The following is a 26,778-nucleotide window of genomic DNA, read 5'->3' as shown; positions in this document are numbered from 1 at the left end:
CTCCTTCACAGAGATATTGTATATATTATATATGTATAATATAATGTAATATATGTTATATATATATTAGAACAGTGTGTATATGTGTATATGTATGTATATATAATGTCTGTGTATATATCTCTATATATAATAGATATATATCTTATATCTATATATATATATAGATAGATATATATCTTATATCCATCTATATATATATATATAAGTTTGGCATGTAGTTCAGGAAACCTTAGCTGCCATCTTTATTATTAGGTAATTATTAAGGGGGCTCCCCTGAGACTGAGCCACCACTGGTCATTTACCCCACCTCTGTACTTTTGGACAATTTAATACAAATGAGTAAATGTTATCCACAGTGTGATTTGTGTGGTGCCCAGACAGAAGGTTCTCTTGATGAGGATGCTGTGTCATACTTAAATGTATGAATGTTGAGATACAAACGTTAGGTGTTAGGGGACTCTGGTAGTAATATATCTGGGGTTGCATATGCCAAATGGAAAGCTTTTAAAGGTGATGCTATAGCTGATTCACAAATGAGAACACATTTTATTTCATTGTTGGCTTTAGGTAGAGCATAGAAACTTCTTTTAAGTATTACATATTTATTTAAATATACATTAGCTCTTTTAACAAATATGAAGTATCGAATGTGTGATGCCCCAGATGATATTGTTCAGGATAAGGTTGATTTTTTTGAGTCAACTTATGGTTGAAAAACTTAAGGGAACAATTGTAGTAAATTGATTTTGTGAAATTTCAAATTATGGTACTATAATGATCAAAGTTGAATTAACAGTGGTCCAGCCAAAGGAGCAGCCAATGCAACAAGCCAAGTGGTTGCTGGCTATGATTTGAGGAATACAGTGAGAACAATCTAGAAATATGCTGACATTTTAAGAGTTAGTCCTGTCTCTCTCTGAGGATGATATGTTCTTTGCTTCTATAGTTGTACTGTCTGGTGCAACAGCTGCTGGTGGCTATTCTGGCACTTAGGTGTAGCTGGTCTGAACTAAGAGGTGTTGCAAGTATAAAATACACACTGCATCCCAAAGACTTAGTAAAAAAAAAAAGTAAACATTTTATTCATAACTTTAAAAATATTGATTATATGTTGATATAAGAATATTGTGGATATGGGGCTCCTGGCTGCCTCAGTTGGTAGAGCGTTCAACTCTTGATCTCGAGGCGGGGGGGGGGGGGGGGGGAGTTTAGGGTCCATGGTGGGGGTAGAGGTTACTTAAAAGTTAAAATTAAAAAAAGAAATTTTTTTAATGATGTTTATTTATTTTTGAGAGAGACAGAGCACAAGCAGGGGAGGGGCAGAGAGGGAGGGAGACACAGAATCCGAAACAGGCTGTAGGTTCTGACCTGTCAGCACAGAGCCGGATGCGGACCTTGAACCTATGAACTGTGAGAGCATGGCCTGAGCTGAAGTTGGATGCTCAACTGACTGAGCCACGCAGGCGCCCCCAAATCTTTTTTTTTTTAAAGAATATTTTGGATATATTGGATTAAACTATTATAATTAATTTTACTTGCTTCTGTTTCTTTTTTCTAATGTGGCTTTTAAAAAATTTTAATTACTTAATGTGGCTTATAGTATAATTCTTTTGGGCCTTGACCTCAAAAGAGAAAGCTCTTCCCTCTCTGTCTTTTCTTACTTTAGAAATAATAATCCAGAATTTGATTTGCGATTCCAGAAGGAATTGAGTTCAGTGTTACTCAATTTCTCTCTTCTAATTTGCTCTTTTAAATCTGATTTCCTTTATGCTGAAATGAGTTTCTTATGTATTAGTCACAAATCTACAAATTATTGTAGCTTTTCTATAGAGTCAGGATCTCTTTGAGCATTTGCCAGGTGGCCTTGAGTTTTCCAAGATGAAAAGACTGATGACAAGAAATGTGTTTTGGTTTTTCAGTGATTGCAAAATAGGTACCATTACAAAAATGTATATCTCTCATGATACCCCAAAGGCAAAAATTCCGAGTAGTTGCTTTGATAATTCCCAGATGATAGTTCATGCAATGATGCCAGTGAATTTATTTGGAGATTCTTAAATGTAGGGATTAAAACAATATCCCACAATCCATTGTATTGTTGGCTTTAGTTTAAAGTTTTAATCTCTGCCTCATCCCATGTAAATTAAAAATTCATGGAATCACTGCCAGATGAGAAACTGATGTTTGCGTATTAATGGGCATGAATGAATTATGAGAGGCATAGCTAGAAAAACCACTGGTTTTCAGTTGCTGGAGAATAATAAATGAGGAAATACCCAACTGGTCCTTAGTTAATTCCTCTAATTTGTCCTACTTTGACTCTAAGCTTCAGAGAGAATCTTGAGCTTGGAATTGCCAGTACAAGGAGCAGTGGGACCTTTGTCAGCCTTGCTGCCTGATACTGTGTGTGCTGGCTGGGTGCTTGATGCCCAGCGGAAGAGAGGATGCCTTTAGCATCACCATAGGGTGTAGCCCTCAATCGTTTTGTTTTGCACTCTTTTTTATTGTGGTAAAAAACACTACCACTGGATTTACCATCTTAAACATTTTAAGTGTATGGTTTAGTAGTATTAAATATATTCATTTTACGGTTGTGAGCTCCTTCATCATGCAAAGCTGAAACTTCATACTTACTAAACAGCTTCCCTTTTCCCTCTCCCCCAGCCCTTTGCAGCCATAATTCTACTTTGTTTCTATGCATTTGATTACTGTAGGTACCTCACATAAGTACAATCATAAGCTATTTGTTTTGTGACTGGCTTCTTTCACTAAATGTAATGGCCATGGCAAGATTAACAAATGGCCCTCATGGTTGAGAAATCTTACTTAGGTAGACAGTCCTAGGTGTGGGGCACTGATCTGAGAATGAGATACTCAAACCCAGCATTTCACAGGCGGTTTGCCTACTGGTGTGAATTTAGGCTGGGAATGGGTGGCTGATGTCAGGCAAGAACAAAAGGTCAGGGACGTACGTTCCACCAGGTATTGGCCAGATGCTCCATCTGGGATTGAAGCAATGGTTGCAGAGTTGGGGAGGAGATGAAGGCGGTGAAGCAGGTGTTGTTTCCATCAGCCAGGAAAGGAGAGGGACCAAGTGGTTGGGGCTAATGGCAAGGAGGCATCCTGGCTGGTTTAGCCTGAGACTGACTGGGAGCATGGAGGGGAAAAAGCCGGAGGACTGGTTTGGAATTCACCATGAGGCACATAGGCTGCGAGTATGTGGATGAGAGAGAACACACTGCCTCTGCTTCCAAGGTGGGGGAGGCAGCTTCCTCAGGGAGCAACCAGGTTTTTCTTAGGCCAACTGGTGAGAGCAAGAGTCGGAAAAGAGTCTGAGGATATGGAGAGTGGGATAGGATGAATGTGTTTTGGGGAAGGAAGGGTGCAGGGCCACACAGGGGGACACAGAGGAGCGTGGCTAGAAGGGCAGGGTGGTGACGGTTGTCCTGGTGACAGTAGATTGCTCTGAGGCCACTAAAAGAATGAAGCACTATGTGTACATGTGCATTGCGATGTCCAAGTGTCATTAAGTAAAGAAAGCATAGAGCAAAACAGCGTTTAGGGTCTCTTCTCATTTGTTTTAACAAAAGAGGTTTGCATCCACACACACTGTTTAAGCATATAAAAAAAAATCTCTACAAGGATATAAAGGAGACTGGCAGCAAGATCTCCTCAGGGAGGGGGACTGGGGACAGAAGAAAGAGAGGAGATGCTCTTTATATCCTTTAGACCAGAGCTGTCCAGCAGAAGTCTCTACAATAATGGACATGTTCTATAGCTGCACTGTGCAGTATCATCAAGACATTACCCACATGTGGCCATTGACCATTTGCTATGTGGCTACATTTTTAACTTTATTTAATTTAAATTAATTGAACCATAAATAGTCACATGTGGCTGGTGGCTACTGTATTGGACAGTACCTCTTTAGGTAGTTCGATCATTTTTAATCCATTTTTTTATTAAAAATTTTTTTTTAACTTTTAAAATTTACTTTGAGAGGGACAGAGAGACCACGTGCAAGCTGGGAAGGGACAGAGAGAGGGAGAGAGGGAATCCCAATCCTGATAGTGCAGAGCTCAATGCAGGGCTCAAACTCATGAATATCATAACCTGAGCCGAAATCAAGAGTCAGATGCTTAACCGACTGAGCCAACCAGGCGCCCCTAATCCATTTTTTAAAAACAAAGTTGTTGGGGGCTCCTGGGTGGCGCAGTCGGTTAAGCGTCCGACTTCAGCCAGGTCACAATCTCGCGCTCCGTGAGTTCGAGCCCCGCGTCAGGCTCTGGGCTGATGGCTCAGAGCCTGGAGCCTGTTTCCGATTCTGTGTCTCCCTCTCTCTCTGCCCCTCCCCCATTCATGCTCTGTCTCTCTCTCAATAAATAAACGTTGAAAAAAAAATTAAAAAAAAAAAAAAAAGAAAAACAAAGTTGTTACTAAATCAAAGTCCAGGGGACTTGGAAATGAGAGAAAGGTAGGGGAGGAAGGAGGTGCTGGAGGAGGTGGGTGTGGGAGAAATTAGTGTAGGAGGAACCTGGCATGGCCAAATGACACAGGGCATTTCGCGCCTGTCTCAGCCATTGTCAGCCTTGTGTACTATGTAAGGCCATAGGAAGTACAGCTTCCTGCTGCCATCAGCTGTGGAGGGCCATCAGGATGCTTGCCATGGAAGGTACAGCTTGACACTCATTGGAGGCCTCTGACATTTTGCATGATTTCAACACAGGTGGGAGGCCCGTGAACACTCCCCAGTCCCAGCTGTCTCCTTGGGCCATTCGTCAGCTTGCTGAGATGGAGAGGTGGAGGCAGATGGGAGGCTGTTCACCTTTACAGGCTTGAACTTCTGCAACACTGAGGCAAAAACACAACCTGGGAGGCTATTCACTTGTTCCAAATGTACCTCCACATGGCATGATGCTCAGCAGCATATTGGAAAGCAAATTTGAGAGCTCTGGGGTAGATATTCTTAGAGAGGCATAAATCCTGGTGTGTCTCTTCATGTGAAATAAATGGGGCACGCCGGTTCTCACCCATGCAGGGTCCTTGCTCTGTCTCCCCCCCCCCCCCCGCCCCCAATCTGCTAAGCCAAATGCCTTGGCCTGAAAACTACCAGTCGACAGGATAGCTTTTGATGACTGGTTTCAGCAACATTCTTGCTGCTTTTGGAAACAGCTCTGGAAATTGAAAAAGAAAAGAAACTGATTCAGTCAAGAAATAGCATATCGGCAATTTGCTTTTGGTGTCTGATCTAAGAGGACTGCAAAGGCCAGGAGTTATACCAGGAACATAGTGAAGTAGTACCGTGCCTCCCTCCCCCTCTTTGCACAGAGCATTCGGTCTGACCCTAAATCAGGGGCTTTGGGAGAGTGAACCATCTTTCCTCCACACTCTTCTAGTGCTCTTAACATTACCAATGAACCTGAACTGGAAGAATAAATAATTTCAGAGAGTCCCTCAACAGCTGATGAGAGCCAGTGTAGAAGGTAGAGAGCCTTGATAGTGGGACCTGAGCTCACATGCCTTGACCAGTTTGGATTTAGTCTTGCCTGAAGGCAAAGAGACTTGCCATGGGAAGTTCCACAGTCGTGGGAAGTTCTATGAAACCTGCCATGACACAGGCATGATATTAATGGGTTATGGTGCTGTGGGCAGGATGTGTTAGAGAAAGAAGTGTAGGCTTCCTTAGTCTACTATGGGTAGAAATGTGTCCCCCAAAAGATACTGAAATCCTAATCCCCACTGCTACAGAATGTGACGTTTTGGGAAATAGGGTCTTTGCAGATACAACTAAGTGAGATGAGGTCCTAATCCCATTTGACTGCAGTCCTTATAGGAAGAGGAGAAGATACACCAAGGCAGAAGCACATGTGACAGCAGGGGCAGTGTTCAGAGTTCTGTATCTGCAAGCCAAGGAACTCCAAGGATGGTTGGCAAACGCCAGTAGCTCAAGGAAGCAAGGAGGGACTCTGCCCTACAGGTTTCAGAGGGAGCGTGGGCCCACTGCCAACACCTTGATTTTGAGCTTCCAGCTTCTAGAACTGTGAGACAGTAAATTTCTTTTATTTAAGCCCCTAAGTTTGTGGTGCTTGGTTACAGCAGCCACTGGAAAACTACTGCTGTCCCCGAGAAGAGTCTTCTATCAGACCTGCACTCAACTGCTCTGTGACCTTGAGTGACGCACGAATTTTTCGAAACCTCAGTTACCTCCTCTGTGAAAGGGGGTGGGCTGTGACAACTACCAAATGGTGTTGTGGTGAAGATAAGACACGATACTGAATGTGACATAAGTATGTGCTCAAAAAATGTTAGATCACTTATTTTCCATCCTTGGAGTTTTGAAAATGTTTCTTCAATAGTCATACTGGGATACTTTGAAATTCCGCTTTTGTTTTAATTTCCTTTGAACAGTATAGAACAAAGGACTTTGCAAGGAAAAAAATCTAGAAACCCAGATATATACTCGCATATTGAGAAAGTTGCTTTTGACCTAGGGACATGGGGTAGTGTAGTGAGGTAAAAAAAAGATTATTATTGCTTGATTTCCTGATTTCATTTCTTCATCCCACCCCTAAAACAAATCTCATCTGTGTGGAGCACAACAAAGTAATATATGATTTTTGTAAAAAGTTAAGGTAATTCATACAGGTACAAAGGACATAGCAATTGTCAGAGAGCCTTCCAGGGAGAACCACAGCTAAAGTTTAGTTGTGTATTGTGTTGGTGTGTGCGCATACATCTTTTTTTTTTCCTACATACATAGAGATAATCTATATATACCCTTATGCAAACTGGTTTTTCTCTACTTACGACCATGTTTTGGACATTTTCCCATCTTTGGATAAATAGAGGTATGTTATTTTTTGAAAGCTATTCAGTATTCTGTGCATGGATTTAACATATTTTGTTAAGCACTTTTCTACTGAAGATGCAGGTTGTTTCCAGCTTCTTGGGGCTAGAAGCAACCTGAAATAACTGTCCTTACACGTTCGTATTGTAATGCTTGTCTTCTTATTTCTTGAGGATAAATTACTAGAAGTCTGGGTCGAAGAATATGCTTATAGTTCTGATGCCCAGTGTGAAACTGTTCTCCAAGTAGGTCATACGAATTTACATTCGCACCAGTATGGGTGAGGATGTCTGTTGACTCACCTTTACCAGCACTAAGTGTTACCATTCTTTTTGAGCTGAGCTACTTGTCCAGGTGGGAAATCGAATTCTCCATGTTAAGGTGCACATGTTTAGTTATCAAGCTGAGCATATTCTCAGATTTGTTTTGGCATTTGTATTTCTTTTGGGAACTGGGTTGCCAGAATTTCAGATGGGAATGAGGATCCTTTTGTTTCCTTTTTGAACCATTTCCCAGACACAGGCTATAGAGCTTAGGTGACAAAGAAAGTACAACTTAATAACTGATCAGATCCTTCCTGCCTTGCCCCTCCCAACCCCACCCCCACCATATTCTTTTTTTGCAGTGCCATGGTTTTTTTTTTTTCTTTCACAGATCTAAATACCTGCATTAATTTATGTATTGGTATATTTGTTGAGTGTCTATTGCCCTCAGATGACTTTAAGCTCACAAGGGCAAGGATATTCCTTAAGTGTCTTAATCTTTTAACCTTCTTCCACCTGACATTTACTAGTTGCTCATTTAAAGAGATGCAGAATGAAAGATTGAATCATGGGAGCTCTTCATCTTATGTAAAGTTGCAATAACTTTTATTAAGATGGTAAGTATTTATTCAACACCTCCTGTGTGTTGGGTATCATGCTGGGCTTTGCGTTAGGTAGAGGTATTATTTGACACCTGGTAGAGAAGGGAAATAGTGTTTCTGAAGGCTCATGGCTGGTAATGGATACAACTGGGGTTTGAACCTACCTTCTGCTTGCTCTGAAATTTCCTTGTAATCATTATGCAACACTGCCTCTTCAAATGATCATTTGTGTGTCTTTGTTTTACCAGTTTTTCATTCCAGCTCCTTCCCCCGCCCTGCCCCCAAACCCTTCCTCCTGGAAATGCCCTTTCTCAGCAATTTGCTGCAAGCCAGATTTAATTGTAAGGGAGAAGAAAAGTAGTACGGATGCAGAAGGATTAAGAGCTATAAAAAAAATACAACTGAAAATTCAGTCCTGGGCTTGGGTTCTAACTCTGGTAGGTAGGGAAATGGTTGGCTGCTGGCCAGACATAGATAAACTGCTAGGGCAGTCTAGGGGCAGGATGCCATGCCCAGGAGCAGCTGTCATGTCTTGGTCCCTTGGCAAATGGCTGCTGTGACAAGTACCATGGCCCTCCTGTGTCTCAAAGGTCTTAGAAATGAAGATCATTTGTCTTAGCTGCAGCCTGGACTTCTTGCATGCTCTTTGAAGCTTTGGTTCTTATTTTCACGCCAAGTTGGCAGCTGCGTAGGGCCTACTGGATGCTGGGCCAAGGGCTCTGTGGGTTTGTTATGAAGGAGCAGGAACACACCTTTGCCCGTGGCTATGGCCTCTCCTTTGGCACCCACTGTTGGAACAAGGCATTTGTTGAGTGGAGAGGGTTCCATCCCCAAGGACACCAGGGCCCAACACTGTGAATGGGCCCGGTCCCTTCACCTGAGGATGGTCACTGTTTGGAAACCTGAGCCTGGAGTCACCATATTTGTCATTTCTCCATCTTCCACTCTGGTCCCTGTGCTTTGTGGTGAACATATTTAATTCAGGAACCTTCCTTGAAGTGGGGAGGTTTAAGATAGACAGGTGAGACAGGTCTCTTTTTGTGACCACTTTTGGTGGTGGGAGATTTCGGCAGGTTCTTTGCCTTCTCTGAGTGGTCCTATTTTCAGAGGACAGGTCTGTGGACTTGGTTTCTCCATAGTCATCTTTGAAGTTTCAGGGTCAGAGTTTTTCAGGGCACATTTCTTCTCCCTTTGGTCTCCAGATCTTTTCCTGTGTGTTAGCTGTTGAACATTACAATTCAATTTAACTGTGTAGTACCGTTGACTACTGATGAACACCAACTCTTGGTGCTGGTTATGGCTTGATGACTACTTTCTTCTTTATTACAGCTTGCATTTTCTGAAAAATATTTTATAAGGTACATATGCTATTTTTGTAATCCTATCAAAGATACTTTTTCCTTTTGGGGGAATATAAAAAGCACGCCAGTCTGGGAACAAGGAATAAAACTCTCACTCATCTCCTTGATGTTTATGCTGCCTGCCTTTGATTATCCTACTGAGTGCCATTGTACTCAACATCAGCACCACTGGGTGCTTTTACATATGATTACTCCTCTTCTGAAGGGACCTGCCACAGTGTATGCAGCCTTCCTTGGGCAAAGATGTCTATGAAATGATGGAATTTTTCATATGGAATTTTCCATTTTCATGGAATTATGGTGATTTTTTTCTCCCCATCTCCTGCCTTTCTCTAAATAGTTGCACCCTTTGAGTTTTTAGTCATCTGGGTTTTACCAGCGTCTCCCCGTATCAGGATTCAGCCTACTCCTATCACTAAGTAGAAGGCATCTACAGGAATATTTGAGTTGTTTGGTTTTTTTTAGTTTGTTTGTTTTTTGCCTACCTCATAAAATTGTTAGGAGAAACAAATGAGATAATATAAGTAAGTTGCCTGGCAGAGCATTTGACAAATAGTAGGTATCTCATAAACGGGGGTTATTTTTAATAGTAGATTGGCCAGGAAAAATAGAGATAAGGGTGTTTTGATTTTAAATGTTTTTTTATTTATTTTGAGAGGGGGCAGGGGCAGAGGGAGGGAGAGAAAGAATCTTAAGCAGGCTCTCTACTCAGTGTAGAGCCTGATGCAGGACTTGATCTCATGACCCTGGGATCATGATCTGAACCAAAATTAAGAGACACTCAACTGACTGAGCAACCCTGCAACTCATGCATTTAAAGTGTATAAGTCAATGGTTTTTAATATTCATAGCATTGATCAAAACATTTTCATTGCCATGAAAAGAAGCCCCACTCCTTTTAGCTTCCTCTACTTTCAACTTGCCTTTCCCCTGCTCCTAGTCCTAGGCAATCACTGATCTTTTGGTTTGTATAGTTTAGCCTAATCCTGAGCTTTCATATAAGTGGATTTATACGCTCTGTGGTCCTTTGTGGCTCCACATGTTTTCTTCCTTCCCTTAGCCTTTCACTTTGCATAATGTTTCCAGCCTTCCTCCACTTTGTAGCATATATCACTATTTTCTTTCTTTTTATTGTTATATCATATTCCATTATATGGATGTCCCACATTTGGGTTATCCATTCATCAGTCGATGGACATTTATTTGGGTTGTTTCATTTTGGCTATTATGAATAATGCTGCTGTAAACATTTGTATACATGTGTTTGTATGGAAATAATGTTCTTATTTCTTTTGGCTTTGTACTTATAAGTGAAAATTGCTGGGCTATATCATAACTCTATATCTAACATTTGAAAAATTGTCAAACTTTTCCAAAGTAGCTGCACCATTTTAAATTGCCATCAGCAGTGTATGAGGGTTCCAATTTCTCCACATCCTCATTGGCATTTGTTATTATCTGCTTTTTTAATTCTAGCCATCCTGGTGGGTATGAGTGGTGTCTTATCGTGGTTTTGATTTATACTTGAAGGTTCTTATGCATTTGAAAAGTCACCATACTTTCCCCCTGTTTGTTTCTTCCTCTTGATGCCATAGAACCTTTAGAAACTATGTTACCCCTGCTAGTACAGTAGTTTGTCTGGAAGAAGTTTCCTTCAAGAGGCCCATCACCCTATTGATAATGTCCTCTGGCCTCCTTATGGCTCTGCAGAGTCTGGCTTATGGCCTTATAGACTGAGTTTTGGTTTTAATGACACAAATACAGGAGACTCGGATTAATTAGGCTCATAGAACTGATGTATAAAAACAGGATGCCAATTTATCAATGGATGTGTAGCATGGTCATCATAAGAATCTTGTCTGGATATCCATGTGGTTTTCTTAATTTTTCTCCCTGTTGGGAGAAATACTATAAGCATCTGCTGGCAATGGAAGATTCCTTTTCCTTTTCCTTTTCCTTTTCCTTTTCCTTTTCTATTGCATATTTTCAGAGTGCCTGTAGGCCCTAAACATATAGCTGTGGGTTTTATGGTCTGGTAGGGAGTCAAGGGGTTTTTGTAGAATTTTTGTTCTGATCTGATAGGTTTTGATCTAGAAGTTAAACTTTTAGGCCAGTCTTAACCATTGATTTTCTTGCCATGGTTTGGGGACTGTGCTAAGTACTTTCTCTGATTTGTCTCATTTAATCCTCAGAACAATCCTATGAGGTACAGGTATCACTACCCCAATTATATAGATGAGGAAATGGATATGGAGAGGTACAGTGACTTGCCCAGAGTTGTAGAGCTGGGATTAATGCTGGTGATTTGCACCAAGCCCTGCTGGACTCCAAAGCCTGGTGCTGCCTTCATTTCGGGGCAGTACTGTGTTTGTCCTGCTCAGGTGAGAAGCCCCATGGATTCCCTCTGTGCTGATGACAGGTGTGACCGTGGGCTCAGAAGTAAGAAGACTTAGCAGATAACAGCTGTAAACAGCCCCAAACTTTAGCCCCTTGAGAGGCTTGAACTTGAGAGGCAAAAATCAATCAATCAATCAATCAATCAATAAATCTGTGTTTTAAGTCTATTTCTGCTACACATAGTGTAACTATCCTTTGCTTTCATTTCCTTATCTGTTAGGTTAATATTAAGATTACTGTCTTAACTGCCCAGCAGGAGATATCAGAAAAGAACCAAAAAGAACATGTTTTGAAGGATTGAAAAAGGTGTGTGTATACACACATACAGATATCTATGATATATAGTAAATAAATATTAAATTTTGTGTATAAAAGTAATACACATCTTTTTTGAATTAAAAAATTTTTTTTTTATTTTTGAGAGAGAGAGAGAGAGAGAGAGAGACAGACAGACAGACAGACAGACAGACAGACAAAGCATGAGCAGGGGAGGGGCAGAGAGAGAGGGAGACACAGGATCCGAAACAGGCTCCAGGCTCTGAGCTGTCAGCACAGAGCCAGATGCGGAGCTTGAACCCATGAACTGCGAGATCATGACCTGAGCCAAAGTTGGATGCTCAACAGACTGAGCCACCCAGGCACCCCAAAAGTAATATATTTCTTAAATGCAATTAAATTAATAAACTTAAATTCTTTAAATTTTAAAAAATTTTATTGTAGTAAAAACTCCTAATGTAAGATCCACCCTAAGGGAATGTTTAAGTGTGTATATACAACATTATTACTAGGGGCACAGTGTGGTCTAGCTGACTTCTAGAACTCGTTCATCTTGTACGACTGAAAATTTATGCCTTTTGATAGGGCAGCTCCCTGTTTATCCCTTCCTTTTAACTTCTTAAACACAGGTCACCAGAGGAGAAGATCCCCAAGAGGACTTGAGTATTGGGCAGGAAGGCTGCTCTAAGTTTTAAACGGGAGGGTTAAACTCCCGTCCTCCGTAGCCTTCCTAGGGCGACAGGGAGGCCAGGTGTCTCTATTTGCTCTTGTGTTTGTTGCTACAAAGTGATTGTTTAGTGTGAGTCTTAGCACCCAACAGGATTTGTTCCTTGGCATTTTCAGCCAAGAAATCTTTGTCTTTTTCTGTGCATGCGTTTTCAATGAGAAAACCTATGCAAAAGATAGGTCAGTGGCATGGAAGTACCCTAAAAACAAGCGATACACTGACCTTACCTGCTCTTAAAGTTTGGATTCTCCCTCTCTCCCAAAACGACCAAGAGATCATGGGAACACCAGGTTATCACAGGTGAAATTCTTCCAGAATATTAAGGTAGATGCTGGCATCTGAAATTGAGTATCCTTAAAAAATAGCAGTGATATGAAGAATTGTTTCGTAAGTCCTGTCTGAGAGAACAGTTGGAAGTTTGAAAAAATGACATATTTAGGCCCCTGTATCTCAATACCCTCTTTTACCTGTTTTTTGAGCAAGCTATTTTGCTGGCTCCAGTTAAGACCAACCTGGCTAAACACCTTCCTCAAGGTTCATTTGGCCGTTTGGATTGACAACTCAGGAAAGGTGGTCACGGAGAAACTTGCTTTCCTGCCTTTCCCAAGCATAGTAAGGATTACTATGGATACATAAATATTACTACGGATAAATAAATCTTGATGGAATTCCCTGAAATAACAATGAATCTCAACTTCATCCTGATTTTGAATTCTCCAGGTAATCTGCATTTCTGAGTGGGGAATGATGATCTAGGCATCCAGTTTGTGGTCAGGTAGCTGTTCTGTCAAGGTGGTGTCCATTTTGTTTCACATGTGAGAAGGTGAAATGTATTTTGAAAAGGTCCAGTTGTGCTGATCAGATTCCTATCAGGAGATGCATTATCTAACACCCAACAATGGGTTGCTGAGAGCCCACAATGTGCCGGTACTTCCTGAGGTACCAGGAAACAAGAAACCCACCAGGTCCCGCTCTCATGGGCCTGAAAGGAGAGGATAGACAGTAATGTAATTGCAGAGACAAGTGAGAGCTGTGAAGAAAATCTGCCAGGCAAATGTAACCGGGATTATGGGGAGGGGTCCTCTGAAGCCAGGTGTCAAGGAAGGTCCTTGAACCAATACTTCAGATGGTGTGAAGAAGCCTGGAGGAAAGGTATCCCTGGGCAGTCGGGTTGGCAAAACAAAGGCTTAAGGGTGGGATCCAGCTTGGTGTGTCTGGAGGGTTGAAAAAATAGGTTCCTGTAGCTGGACTCAGTTAGTGAGGGAGATGATGCTTTGAGGCGGCCAGGGCTTGGGGACCCTCGGGAGGGATCTTGATTATATGAACAGTGGGAAGCCATGGGCAAGTCATTAAGCTGGGGGTGAAGTGATCTGATTATGTAATTAATGTCAGAGAGCTCAGGTGGTTGGTCACAAGGGAATTCTGACATTCTTGTTCATATATGAGGCCCTATGTCATTTCTTTAAAAAATGAAAATATTGTTATTCATGTCATTGACTGTGGTACATATTTGTAGAACAATACATTTAAATTAACAAAATTTAAAGTGAACGTTTTCTCTCTTTCATACTTACCCTCATCCTTTCCTCCCTCCCCCATGAAATATAATCACAATGAACAGTTTGGTGTGTGTGCTTCCAGAATATTTTGTGTGTAAATAAAATATGGTACACACCCATATGCTTTATATACATACACGACTAAGTGTAAATGACAATAGGGTTGTCTTTGTCGACAGTGCTTTTGCAACATGCTTTTTTCCTCCTAATACAAAACCAAGGACATTTAAAAATTTCCTGCCTGTATATCTCTCTCATTCTTTGTAATGGCCTCATGGAATTCTGCTGTTGGCTTACCATAATTTATTTTGCAGTGTCGTATTAGGAGATCTGAGTTGTTTCAGCTTTGGCTGTTTTATTTTTTTATTTTTTTTAATTAAAAAAATTTTTTTTTTCAATATATGAAATTTATTGTCAAATTGGTTTCCATACAACACCCAGTGCTCATCCCAAAAGGTGCCCTCATCAAGCTTTGGCTGTTTTAAGCTGTGTTGCTGTTACTGCTTCTGCTTGAATCTATGCACACCTCTTTGTGTGTTCCTCTAGGCCCTGTGTTTGAAATATGGGGTACTTTTTTCAGTAATGAGAGAAAACTAAACTGTGAGTTTAACAATCCCCTGGTGCATCCTAGCCCAATCTATATTCCGAATGAGGGTGAAGGCTGGTCTGTTGGCAAGAACGTGCCTTACACAGGAGACCTGTCGGTCCCCAAGTATGGTGGGGTTGTTGTTTGCCACTGATCTGTAATCTTGGTTATCCATGGGGTGGGTTGTCACTGTGATTGGAAATGCTGCCAGCCGCAAATGCACGGGAGAAGGAGGAACATATGCAGGGAAGGGTAGGCTCACCTCTTTTATATGCACGTCAAGCCAGCACTATTCCCCAAGCCCCTGTCACTGTGTGGGCACAGCTGCAGGTCTGTATGAGATTGCTTTCCCGAATATCATGAGTAACTAAAGCCCGGGACAGGCTTACAAACAATAGGCTATGCAAAGCTGGGTCTGCCCTTTGCATAATTAACCTGCGACTCTGTGTTTCCAGCAACGTGATTGTTGGAGGCAGTGGCAAGCATGGTCAGGACCAAATACACATTTCCTTATTATTGAATTGATGCTTTGCAAATATCATATCTTATTAAAAGCAAAGGAGCTGTGGGAGGAGGGTTTGTCTGATGAAAGGTTTGGGAGAAAGAAATGACTTGAGAGTTATTTTCTGCATGTGTTGTTGCGCCTGATCCCTATGGCAGTCCAAGAAGTCTGGCCTTATTCAAAGGTTTGGGGAGGAATTGCACAGTGCTTGAGACTAGCTGTGTGTTGTTTGGACCTGAGGTTCAGGTCTACCTCACCATACTGTGGTCAATCTCTGTCCACTGCTTCTTTCTACATGTTCCAGGGCAGGGGAGGTAGGCACCTCCATGAGATACTATTTGGGGATAGGTTTAGCATATAAGCCAACATATGTATCCCCCATTTTAAAGGAGGAATTTTGATGGCAAAGCAGAATAAATGTAAACCTCCTTACTCCCTGTTCTGCATCAAAACCAGATTATGATAGAAGCTGATAAAAGTTGGAGTTCAGGCTGGAAAGAATCAAGGCATAGTTGAGGAAATATAGAAAAGAATGTAAATCAGTTTCTTTTTGCACTTTAAGCTTTAAAATATTTGATTGACTCATTTCAGAGGAAGTGTGTGTGTGTTGGGAAAATTTTATTGTGAGAGAAAATCTATTTGCACATTAGCTACTTTCCAGAAATAATTACTTTGATTTATTCCACTCCCCTCCCATCCCAGTGGGGGGCCCAGGTTATTAGATTTTGTTCCAAAGACGGCATATGTTATTGAGTTAAAAGCCTTAAACTAGTAATTCAGGGCTTTTTTCTGAATGCATAAGAATGATTTGTGTAGATTTATTGAGGAAGACTTTTTGGGGCATTTCACTGGACCCATTACATGTTGGGAACTCCATTTTTTTCCTCCTAACTGCCTCTTTAAAGAGTAAAGTCATAGGGTGTCCATGGTGAAGTTATTCCTTGGGCATCTAAAGAAATGGGAACTTTTGTAAGATGAACTTGAAAGGAGAAGGAGACTGCCCCTCCTTCAGCCCCCTACATATTTCTTACTTTTGGTTTCGGACTCAAATGAGGATATGGGGCTTCCTAACCTGCATGATTATAATTTTCCTGTGAAGGCCTGGACTAGTCTCTAAATTGGATGTGGCGTTGGGGCCCTCAGGTGCTCTGTTTCCCTCGCCCTGTGTAGAAACTCTCCCTGTTGGGGCACCTTGGTGGTTTAGTCCTATAAGTATCTGATTCTTGACTTAGGCTTAGGTCATGATCTCATATTTCATGAGTTTGAGCCCCACATTGGGCTCCACACTGACAGTGAGGAGCCTGCTTGGGATTGTCTCTCTTCCCCTCCATGGCTCATGCTGTCTTTCTGTCTCAAAATAAACAAATAAACTTAAAAAAAAAAAGAAAAAGAAACCCTCCCTGTTGCATTGCTGTTACAACCTGAGTGCTGGCCCATCAGCCCTCACTTGGAAACCCGAAACATTCTTTTTTATGATTTTTGAAAACCAAGTAGAAAAAAAAAATCTGAATAACAGTTAATGATTTTACATTAATGCATATTCATTATTTAAATTTTTTAAAATCTTTATTTATTTTTGAGAAAGAGACAGAGCGTGAGCAGGAGAGGAGCAGAGAAAGAGGGAGACACAGAATCCGAAGCAGGCTCCAGGCTGTGAGCTGTCAGACAGAGCCAGACATGGGGCTCGAACTTACAAACCATGAGATCATGACCTGAGCTGAAATCAGATGCTTAATTGAATGAGCTACTCAGGTGCTCCTTTATTCATTATTTTAAAATTGGAAAATCTCAAAGTATACAAATCAGAATCACCTCTCATCCCACTACCCAGAGACAGTGGTTAATTCTCTTTCCATTTTGGCATTGAGGAGGGCACCTGTTGGGATGAGCAGTGTGTGTTGTATGGAAACCAATTTGACAATAAATTATATTTAATATAAAAATATAAAATAAAATAAAAAGGAAAAAACAAAACAAAAATAAAAAAAATCTTTCCATCTCTTTAATGCATGTGCACAGGTTTAAGTGCATTTTTACAAAATTGAGTTAATATTAATATTAAGTGTTTTGTTGTACATCCTACATTTTCCTCACTTAACTTTCTAGAGTATGAGCATCTCTGTCATAAAAAATCTTAATAGACTTCACTTTAAGTGTTTCTTAATATTGCATCTTCTGGATGCGCCATTATTAACCATTCTCCTTTCGTTAAATACTTGTTTTTCTTCATTATAATACAGCAAGGAAGAGCCTTGTACATTCTTGCATGTGTCTGATTACTTTTTAGGAAGAAAATTCATTGAGATGGGATTGCTAGTCAGAGTTGTGATCCATATTATTAAATTATTCTCTGAGAAGTTTATGGCAACTTATATTCCATCTAATAAGTGGCTATTTTCATTAAAAATTTGTTTGAAGAGGCAAAGTGATGTCCATTACAACTCTGTTTACTTGTTAAAATAATTTTTTAATGACACTGGAGGCCTCACTCCAAATTGATTGTGGTTAACTAATCAAAATTTCTGGAAATGTTGTGTTAAATTAGGAGTTTAGTTCACCTAACTGTACCCTCATTTCTCTGTCTTGTTCATGAGAATGTTATGACAAACTTTTGACAGATGGCTTCATAAAACCAAAGTGTACAAGCCAAGGCAATATCCTGGTTGACTAGGGTAGTAAAGCCATCTATAAAGGAAACTAAGTTAGGCCAGTGTGATTTATTCTTGGTGAACCTTGGTTAGTTTGATGAAATCTTTTCATTTTGGAATGTTTGTAATAAATCTAATAAATCTGCTGAATTAAGTCATCTAAGTGTTTGAAGTCAAGTTCTTATTAATCTTTAATTTCTAAGATCTACTTAAAAATATGGAAACCCATTTCCAGACTTGAAGAATTGTTTCTTCCTTGTGCTGATTCCTTTTCAAAGACTCCTGACAGATTCTCTACAATAACATTGAATGATCTTTTGTATTTGGGTTAATGGGTTTTGGGACCTGGATCTTGTTAGAGACCAGGGGCTTCTACACAAGTCTGTCCTGTTGCACTTCTGTGTCCTCTTCAGCAGTTTTATTTTCTGTTCCTTGACTGGTTGGAAGGTCAGGAGAAAGAAATGAAGAGGAAGTGGTAATTTTTGGCTTTCCTTTGTCTTCTAACATGGACCATTTGTCTTGAGTTGCAGCCTACTTGAGAATTTTGCTCTGAATGGCACTTGAAAAGATTTCCTGCTTTTGCCTTAAATATCAAAAAGATGTTTTTCAAAGCTCAGCCTATTTTGGACCTATGTCTAACATAGACTTTTATACTATTCTTTTGATTGTGACTCTAAGTTGAGTATTTTCTTAAATCTCTCTTAATCTGAGTTTCCCCCACTGTCATGATGATTTATTTCTGAGCATCCTTTCTTTCAGTCTTGACATTTTTCAAGCTGGTGTTCTTGGTTTCAACTGGGACCAGAATGAGTCCCGAGGTTAGGAGAGGTAACAGTGGTGATCTTGCCCAGGACACTGGAAGAGCAGGAACAGGAAGGCCTATCAGAGGGTGGTCTCATTGCCACATACTTCTCTGGAAATTATAAAGCCCTTATACTTTGAAAACTTCCTTTCATACATGCTCCTCCCCTTCACCCCCTAGCCTCAAGCTATAATAGAGTAGGATTTGTGACTCTGGGACTTTTTTTGGCAAATATCCTTTGCAAGTGTTAATAATTTGCTGTTTCTCTCTGGAGCATTTTCTCTGACTTTTCTGAAGCCTTCTGAAGTGTCTTGACATGCTTTTGAAAGTTCTTTCCCCTTCGTTTTTTCCTTCCTCCTCCTTCCCTCCCTCCTGTCTATCTCTGTCTTTCTGTATAGTACATGTATATATATACATACACAGTTGCTCACACACATATAAACATGTACACACATATGTAGACATACACTTGCACATGTGTGCATGCCTGTATAGAGATTTGTGGAGGAACCAGGGGAAGTGAGAGTGAAGGAACAGAGGTGAAGTGATGAAGAATTAATTACCAAGAAGGTGAGATTTTTCCTAGTTATGGCCAATAAAGATAGTGGCTGACTTAGGATCTTTTTGACTTTATAATGGTGGGGAAGCAGTACTCACTGAATAGAAACCATACTTTGAATTGTGAATTTGGACCTTTTCTAGGGCTAGTGATATGCACTATAGTGCTCTCTCATGATGCTGGGCAGTGGCAGCTTCCAGTCAGCCACATGATCATGAGAACAAGCACCCGATATAGTCAAAACCACCCCGTACTCTCAGAGCCATTCTGATTTTCACATTCAGTACGTTATTCAGTAAATTATATGTACAGCATTCAGTAAGTTACATGAGATAGTCAACACTTTACTATAAAATGGGCTTTACATTAGATGTTTTTGCCCTGATGTAGGCTAATGTAAGTGTTGTCAGCATTCTTAAAGTAGGCTATGATGTTCGGTAGGTTAGATGTATTAAGTGCATTTTCCACTTAAGATATTTTTGACTTATAATGGGTTAACAGGACATATCCCATCATAAGTCAAGGAAGATCTGTAGTCATGTCTGAAAAATAGGCTATGATTGGAAAGGAGGTGAGGAACACAGGAGATAGACTTACTGGAGTTAGTTTCTTGCTAGAAAACTAGTTATTCGCCACTGCTTAGTTTTGAGGTGAGGATTTTTATAGGATGTAACGTAGTTCAGGGGTCAGGGCTTAGACCATGGATGATGGGAGATTTCATCTGTGTCTACCAGTATACCCACTGCACCTTGCTGTCTCATAGTGATATTTTATATAAGCTTTTATTATTAGCTTTCCCAGTGAAAATTTGATTGGGGTTGGTAAAAGACAAGGCATGGAAGATGAGTCTTAACCATGTCCTTCTTAAAATAAATTATAGTGGCCCAATTAGGACAAAGCCAGACATAGAGTTTTAGAGATGGTAACATTTGGAATTGATTTCCTAAAGGACCTATTAGCCCATTGCATTGCTGGAGTGTTTTCACTGCCATGTCCAAAGTAATGTTAGCTCTGGTTTTAGGTACAGCAGTTTTATTAACTGCAGAAAGGCTGATGTCCGGCAGTAGATCTTAATAAAGCTTCTCTCTGAGAGATGGTTGACATGGATAATTTACTTAAAATCTTTTACAAAGTTGGTGGTTTTATGAAATTCTATCGTTAGGCTAAATGATCCCTGAAGTGTCCCTTTTTCTTTGATTAAACCACAGAAAAAATGCCTTTCTTTCTCCCTACTGGCATCAGAAAAGATAGTGTTAAATGTGAAGAGTGAAAGTAGCCATGGTTTTTGACCAGTTGTAGGCTGAGCATATCTATCTTTGAAACAGCTATGAAAGTTTTATGCCCAGGCCTGTGGTTGGCACCAGAGGCAGTCACACCCAGGGGATATCCCAGACCTGGTCCAAACTATTTCTCCAGCTTTCTCTCTTCAGAAATCCTTTTCTATAGCCTGGCAGATGAATTTGTTGTGCTATACGCAGGCCTGTGGCATTCCTATCTTCTTCTTCTCATGAAGTTCTCCTTCCTGTTGGCTCTTCACTCCACTTACTTTAACCTTAGTGCCCTGAGAGAGACACCCCCCTCCGGAAAGCTTTTCTGGATTCCACACCTGGTCTCCTGGTCTGGAAGGCTGATTGGAAGAGATGCCCCATGAAGTCCAAACAGGTGCTAGGGCAGGCTCTCTGTAGTGTTTTGCACGTGGTGCCCATCTTCCTTTCTGGTATGTTGGGCAGGAGTAGGGGGCAAATTTGGTTTCAGTGAGTCTCTAAATATAGGCTTAGAGGTCAAAGCTCCTTTGAGTGGTTCCAAACTGTGTACACTTGCACCTTTAACCCAGAGGTCAGTCTGAAAAACACACCATCTGTTCTATTGGGCACACCTTCATACAATATTTACGGGGTCACAACAAAGGAAACTAAAGCCCTCATAATGCTCCTCATTGACTGATTTTATGATGAGTGGAAGAACACAGTGATATAATTCAAAATGATCAGTAACTGATAGGTGCCTGGGAACATATTATTTGCTGCAGTGCTGCTCAGACTCAGGGCCCCAGAATCCCATGAGGACTTGTCAGAGCACACACTGTTGGCCCCACCCCAGAGTGTCTGATCAGGAGGGATGGAATAAAGCCAAGAATTTGCATTTCTAACTAGTTACCAGGTGGTGCTGGTGTTGCTTGTCCAGGGACCACACTTTGAGTAGCAGTAACGTAATTTTTTGAAGACCATGATTCTTACATTTGCTACACATTAGAATCATCTGAGGAGCTTTTAAAATGCTTGATGCTTATCAGGCTATCCCGGTAATTCCAGTGAGCAGGCAACTTGGAGAACCATTGTTCTGAGTGTGTATCAAATTTTAATGACTTACATATCACTCTGGGAGGTTGAAATGCAGATTCTGGTTCAGGGGATCTGGATAAGGACTTGAGAGTCTAATGAGCTCCCAAGTGATGTCAATATTTTTGGTCTATGAGTCACACTGGGTTATGAAGCTCTAAAATACTGGAGTAGAACAGCATGTGTCAACCTCAGCTCTATTGACATGTTGAGCTGGATAATTATTTGCTGTAGAGATGTCCTATGCATCACTGGCCTCTACTCACTAGATACTACTTGGACCTTCCACCTGCTTGTGACAACCAAGTATGTCTCCAGACAGTGCCAAATGTCTCCCAGGGGTGATGGTGGGATAGATATCTCCCCTGGGTGAAAATCAATGGAGGTACATGACTTATTGAGGCTGGACTCAAGAGTCCTTCCCCACTTCTTCACATTTCTCTGTTAATGGAAGTTTTATTCCTTTGATCATGGGAAGAACTACTTATTCATACTGATCCTAAGTGCCTGGAAGAGACTGGAGTAATTCAAACCAAGATGAGTTACATATCTGCTCCTTTGCCTAAGGCAGAGGAAGGTGGCAGGATAGTGATGAAATAGTAGATGCCTGGGAAGTTGGAAGGTTTGAGATGGGGCACAGAAGTGCCCTAGTAGTTTTCTGAATAATGGGTTTTGAAAGACGTTAGTGATAGCTTTATTTCTAAGTGAGATTTTGCTTGTCCCCATTGCAGTGATCTCTGAGTTAAAAAAAAAATTGAATGCCACACCTCAGCTCCTTTCTGTTAAATGAAGTTTTTGGCATATGACCTTTTAACAAGTCCATGAATAATTCTCTTAATTGACTGACTGGTGATGTTTTTATTCTGTGATGTAGCAGTTCAGTGACAGTGCACACAATCCAGCCCCCACCTCCACACCCACCGACAAGCTATTAAGTCAGTGAAGGGTGCAAATTGCTGATGTCTTTCATGATTTTGAGCTGGAAACCTTTTTACACAAAGCATGTTAATGGTTAATAAAATTACTGTGTACACATGTGTCAGTCTTTATCCACAGACCCTAATTCTCTAATTTGGCTGAACCACCTCTGGCATTAATGGGGAGATTGAATGTTGAGTTGTGATTACCCAGGGCCTCATTATATAAGCTCTGTGAGGGGCAGTGTCATTCTTTTCCATCTGTCAGGAAGCCAATGGGCTGGTAATTAGGAAGGCAATGGGCATTGCAAGGGCTGCTCAGAGCCACATGGCATTTCTCTTTCAACATGTATGGAATCTGATCTTTCATTCCCCTTTGTTTAAAAAAAAGCAATGGCAGGTTACTTTAATTCAAAATTATTGGGCAGAGAAATTAGAGCAAAATAGGGTACTTATAGCAGTAGGGCAAATTGTAATGAGCCTTAGATAAGCCAGTAGAATATTATGGTGGGAATAATAAATGACTCTCCTTTTTATTGTTCCCATAATCATTCGTCCCATGTGGCTGGCAACCTGTCCCTACAAGACTGCTTCTGTTGTTGGCAAAATAACAGTCACAGTTGATAAAGTCTCTGTTAGATCTGAGGCCCCCACACAGGCACAGGGGATTATTTATAAATGCACCCCCACTGTAAGACTTTTGGGGGGCAAATTATCCAATCCATGGATCCACAAAGCCCCAACATGCTGGCCCTTCAGACACTGTTAGTGCCAGAATAGTTTAAGAGACCAACCTGCGTGGTGACATTCTTTTCTTTTCGTTGGAGCTAGCTTCCCCAAATAAAGGGGTGCAAATTCAGATATTTTCTTCTCTCTGATCATTTGAGCCAACATCTTTTTTTGTTTTGTTTTGTTTTGTCTTCAGGGGATTTGGGTGTTGGGCTTATCAGCAGAATCGGACTCTGCCTCTTGTAGGAAAAAAACCCCTGGTAACCAGCCCCAGTAAGATGCTCAAACAAAGCCCATCAAAGGACAGTGTCTGGTTCTCAGAAATTTTTCTCTCTTCCACAGATCCAGGGTGGGGCCATGGTGTGCAAGGTATAATATGTGCTTCAGATCATGCTTTGGAGAAACAGAGATGTGGAGCAAGATGACAAGCACACTGCTTGGTGACTGTAGGATGCTAGGTGGCCATGATATGGGCTTCTAGTGATACATATGGAGGAGGTCCACAGCCCAGCTTGGCAGGCTTAAACACGCTCCTTAAATCCTTTGAACCTTGGTTTCCTCAACTACTCCAGGCGGTCGATAATATCTGTCTTAAGGGACAGTTGTGAGGAGTGAATGGGGTAGTGTAGACAAAGCCTCTCCCCAGTGCCCGCCACTTAGTAGGTGTTCTTCATCATGCAGGGCTGGAACTCACTGGTCTAAAGGAACAGCTCTGTCATCTGACATGTCTCCAGTGTTGGAATTACCGGTGAGCTCTTCCTACATGCAGTTTATGTTTACCCGTTGTGCACAGAGGTTATGGTGGTTTTGTGTGAACTCATCAGTGCTCTTTCAAAACTATTCTTCATCAGTCCAACATGTGTTACCCAATTTGGTTCTTGTGGCTCTGTGAGTTGGCCCCCATTGATGAAATGGGGAACCTGGTATCCATTCTCTGGGCACCCCCAAAAGGATCCTACACTCTAAAAAGGGCATAGAGTAGGATTCATATGCTGGCATGTCATGGGCATGGTTGGCATGATCAACATTTTGGACCAGATAATTCTTTGTTGTGTGGGGCTATCCTGTGTAAATTAGGATGCTTATCAGCATCCCTGGGCTCTAGCCACTAGATGCCAGTAGCACCCCTGTCCCAAGTTAATTCAGTAGAAAATGTTTCCGAACATTGCTGATGTCCTCTTATCCACTGGGGAACAGAATCACTCTGGTTGAGAACCACTAACTTGCTGATGCCTTAGAACAAAAGTTCTCTGGCCTCTTGCTTCATAAAATACCTGGAGAGCTTTATAAAATAAACACAAGCAGGGTGCCTGGGTGGCTCAGTTCGTTAAGTGTCCAACTTCGGCTCAGGTCATGAACTTGTGTTTCATGAGTTTGAGCCCCATGGGCTCTGTGCTGACAGCTCAGAACCTGGAACCTGCTTCAGATTCTGTGTTTCCCTCTTTCTCTGCCCTTCCCCTGCTCACATGCTGTCTCTCTCTCTTTCTCAAAATTAAATAAAGATTAAAATAAATAAACACAAAAAAATGAAAAATAACAATGCCTGCTTAGGCCCTACTACAGACTATAGTGTCAGAAATATCAAGGTGGAGTCCAGTAGTCTGAAGTTTTAAAGGGCCCACAGCTGATTCTGATGAGCAGTCAGTTGGGGACCAGAGGCTTCCTGTCATGGTCCTTTTGCCAGGGGCTCTGGGTAGACGGGCTTGTTACAGTTGTCTTCTGCATGTAAGTTTACTATCTGCCCTACTGGCCCACGGGGTGAGTAATGGGAAAGTGAGGTTGTTGAGGAAGAGGCATTTTGGACTTCAGAGGGTGAGCTGTGGGCCCTCTATCACAGATACATGGGAGTATGGGCCAGGAACATGAGAGGAGTTGGCGTTTGGATCACTTACATCCTGTGCATGATCCAAATAGCTCCTTTTTTATTCCTTAAACCCTGTGCCAGGCACTGTGCTAAATAAGCTCTATTCATGAATTAACTCACAACATTCCTACCGCCATCCCATTACACAGACAACAAGAGAGTGGCAGAAAGAGAAGTTAAATAAGCTCTCCTAAGGTCTCGATTGCCACTAAGTGCTGACACTGCAGTGTGGCCAGACACCAGTTCTGGAGCCCGCACTTTGAGCACTGCTCTGCTGCCTCAGACGGATGGCTCAGCTGAGCTTTCATGGTTGCTGCCAATAATCAGGGCATTACGATGGATGTCACAGAAATTGTGTATGATAATTCCTGATGGGAGGTGTCCACATCCTTAATTAACGAGTTGACAATTCAGTCATTTTTAGGACATTGACCTAGTTCTTTTTGGGGGGGAATGTATGGCTGTGTTAACTACAGAGTGACAGGTTGTCTTATTAAAACGATTCCTTCCTCCCTTCTTCTCTAAGGTGGTAATGTGTACAGTTAGATAAATTATAACAAGGTTTCTTCCCTCTGTCATTCTGCATCCCGCCTGCCCCCCGCCCCCCTGCCTGTTGGCATAAGAGTTTGGTTTTCAGATGAGTATGTCGATGGTGGACTGGTCATGTGACCTGTCTTTGCCTCTACTTTGTGTTAAAAATGTGGCCCTGAATGCATTTGGCATGTAGTTATGTACTTATGCATACCCGCCTCTCCCTGTAGTCGCCCATCACAGTGGACATTCATGTGTTTTAGAGATTGCTCACATCACTTTCCTTTTCTGACTCTCTGAGCTTTTCCAGATGACAGAGCCCTCAGGCCCTCCCCGCCATTCTGGACAGTGCCAGCCATCAGGAGGACTGGGGGCCAGACTCTCAGTGTTCATCTGGCCACAGGAAGCCCATATCTCTTTCTGCCTCCTTGCCCCTTGTAATGATTTGAAGGGTGAAAGTCTCACTTTTTAAAAAAATTTTTTTTAACGTTTATTATTGAGAGACAGAGACAGACCGTGAGTAGGGGAGGGGTAGAGAGAGAGGGAGACACAGAATCTGAAATAGGCTCCAGGCTCTGAGCTGTCAGCACAGAGCCTGCCGCGGTGCTCGAACTCACAAACTGCGAGATCAGGACCTGAGCCGAAGTTGGTCACTTAACCGGCTGAGCCACCCAGGTGCCCCTGAAAGTCTCACTTCTATTGGTTCTCCAATCCCGTTTATTTGCCTTGCTCTTAGATCTGTGAGTTTCTTGTAAGATAACAGGGAATTATAAATTCCTATAACAGTTGTGCCCAATTGGTTGGAGACTTGAGTCTGGGTGAATGACCCAGTTCTGAGAGCCGTGGACAGATTTAATCTGCAAAAACAGGAGAATGTTGAAGCTGCTGTCCTGGATCCACATTTGGTTTGCTCATGTGGATCTTGGTGGTCAGACTCTGAGTTTGTCCTTCATGGTCTTTTTTTTTTTTTAAGAGTGTGATTGGGGGAGAGGGGCAGAAGGAGAGTGAGAGAGAATCTTAAGCCGGCTCCATGCTCAGTGCAGAGCCCAAAGCAGGGCTTGATCCTTTGAACCTGGGATCATGACTTGAGCTGAAATCAAGAGTCAGATGTTCAACTGACTGAGCCACCCAGGCATCCCTGTCTTTCAAATTCTTTCCAAGGACCTGGCTGCAAGTAGTTGATGGGCAGGGATTCTGAGAGTGATCCCAGGAAGCAGGATCCTAGGAGAGGGAAGGGAGGAGAGGGGAGAGGGAAATAGACAGGAA

The 26,778-nt window shown here is 41.6% G+C and overlaps 1 protein-coding gene across 1 annotated transcript in view; it reads left to right on the top strand.

Annotated features, from left to right (window-relative positions):
- Window positions 1-26,778, top strand: part of TMEM163 (transmembrane protein 163) — a 282,559-nt gene that overhangs the window by 181,503 nt on the left and 74,278 nt on the right. The window lies entirely within an intron of this gene.

The sequence above is a fragment of the Herpailurus yagouaroundi genome, unplaced genomic scaffold (assembly GCF_014898765.1).
Source record: "Herpailurus yagouaroundi ecotype Mexico unplaced genomic scaffold, PumYag 140, whole genome shotgun sequence".
NCBI classification, from domain to species: domain Eukaryota; kingdom Metazoa; phylum Chordata; class Mammalia; order Carnivora; family Felidae; genus Herpailurus; species Herpailurus yagouaroundi.
Note: the sequence above shows the minus strand (reverse complement) of the source record. Positions and strands in the feature narration are given on the sequence as shown.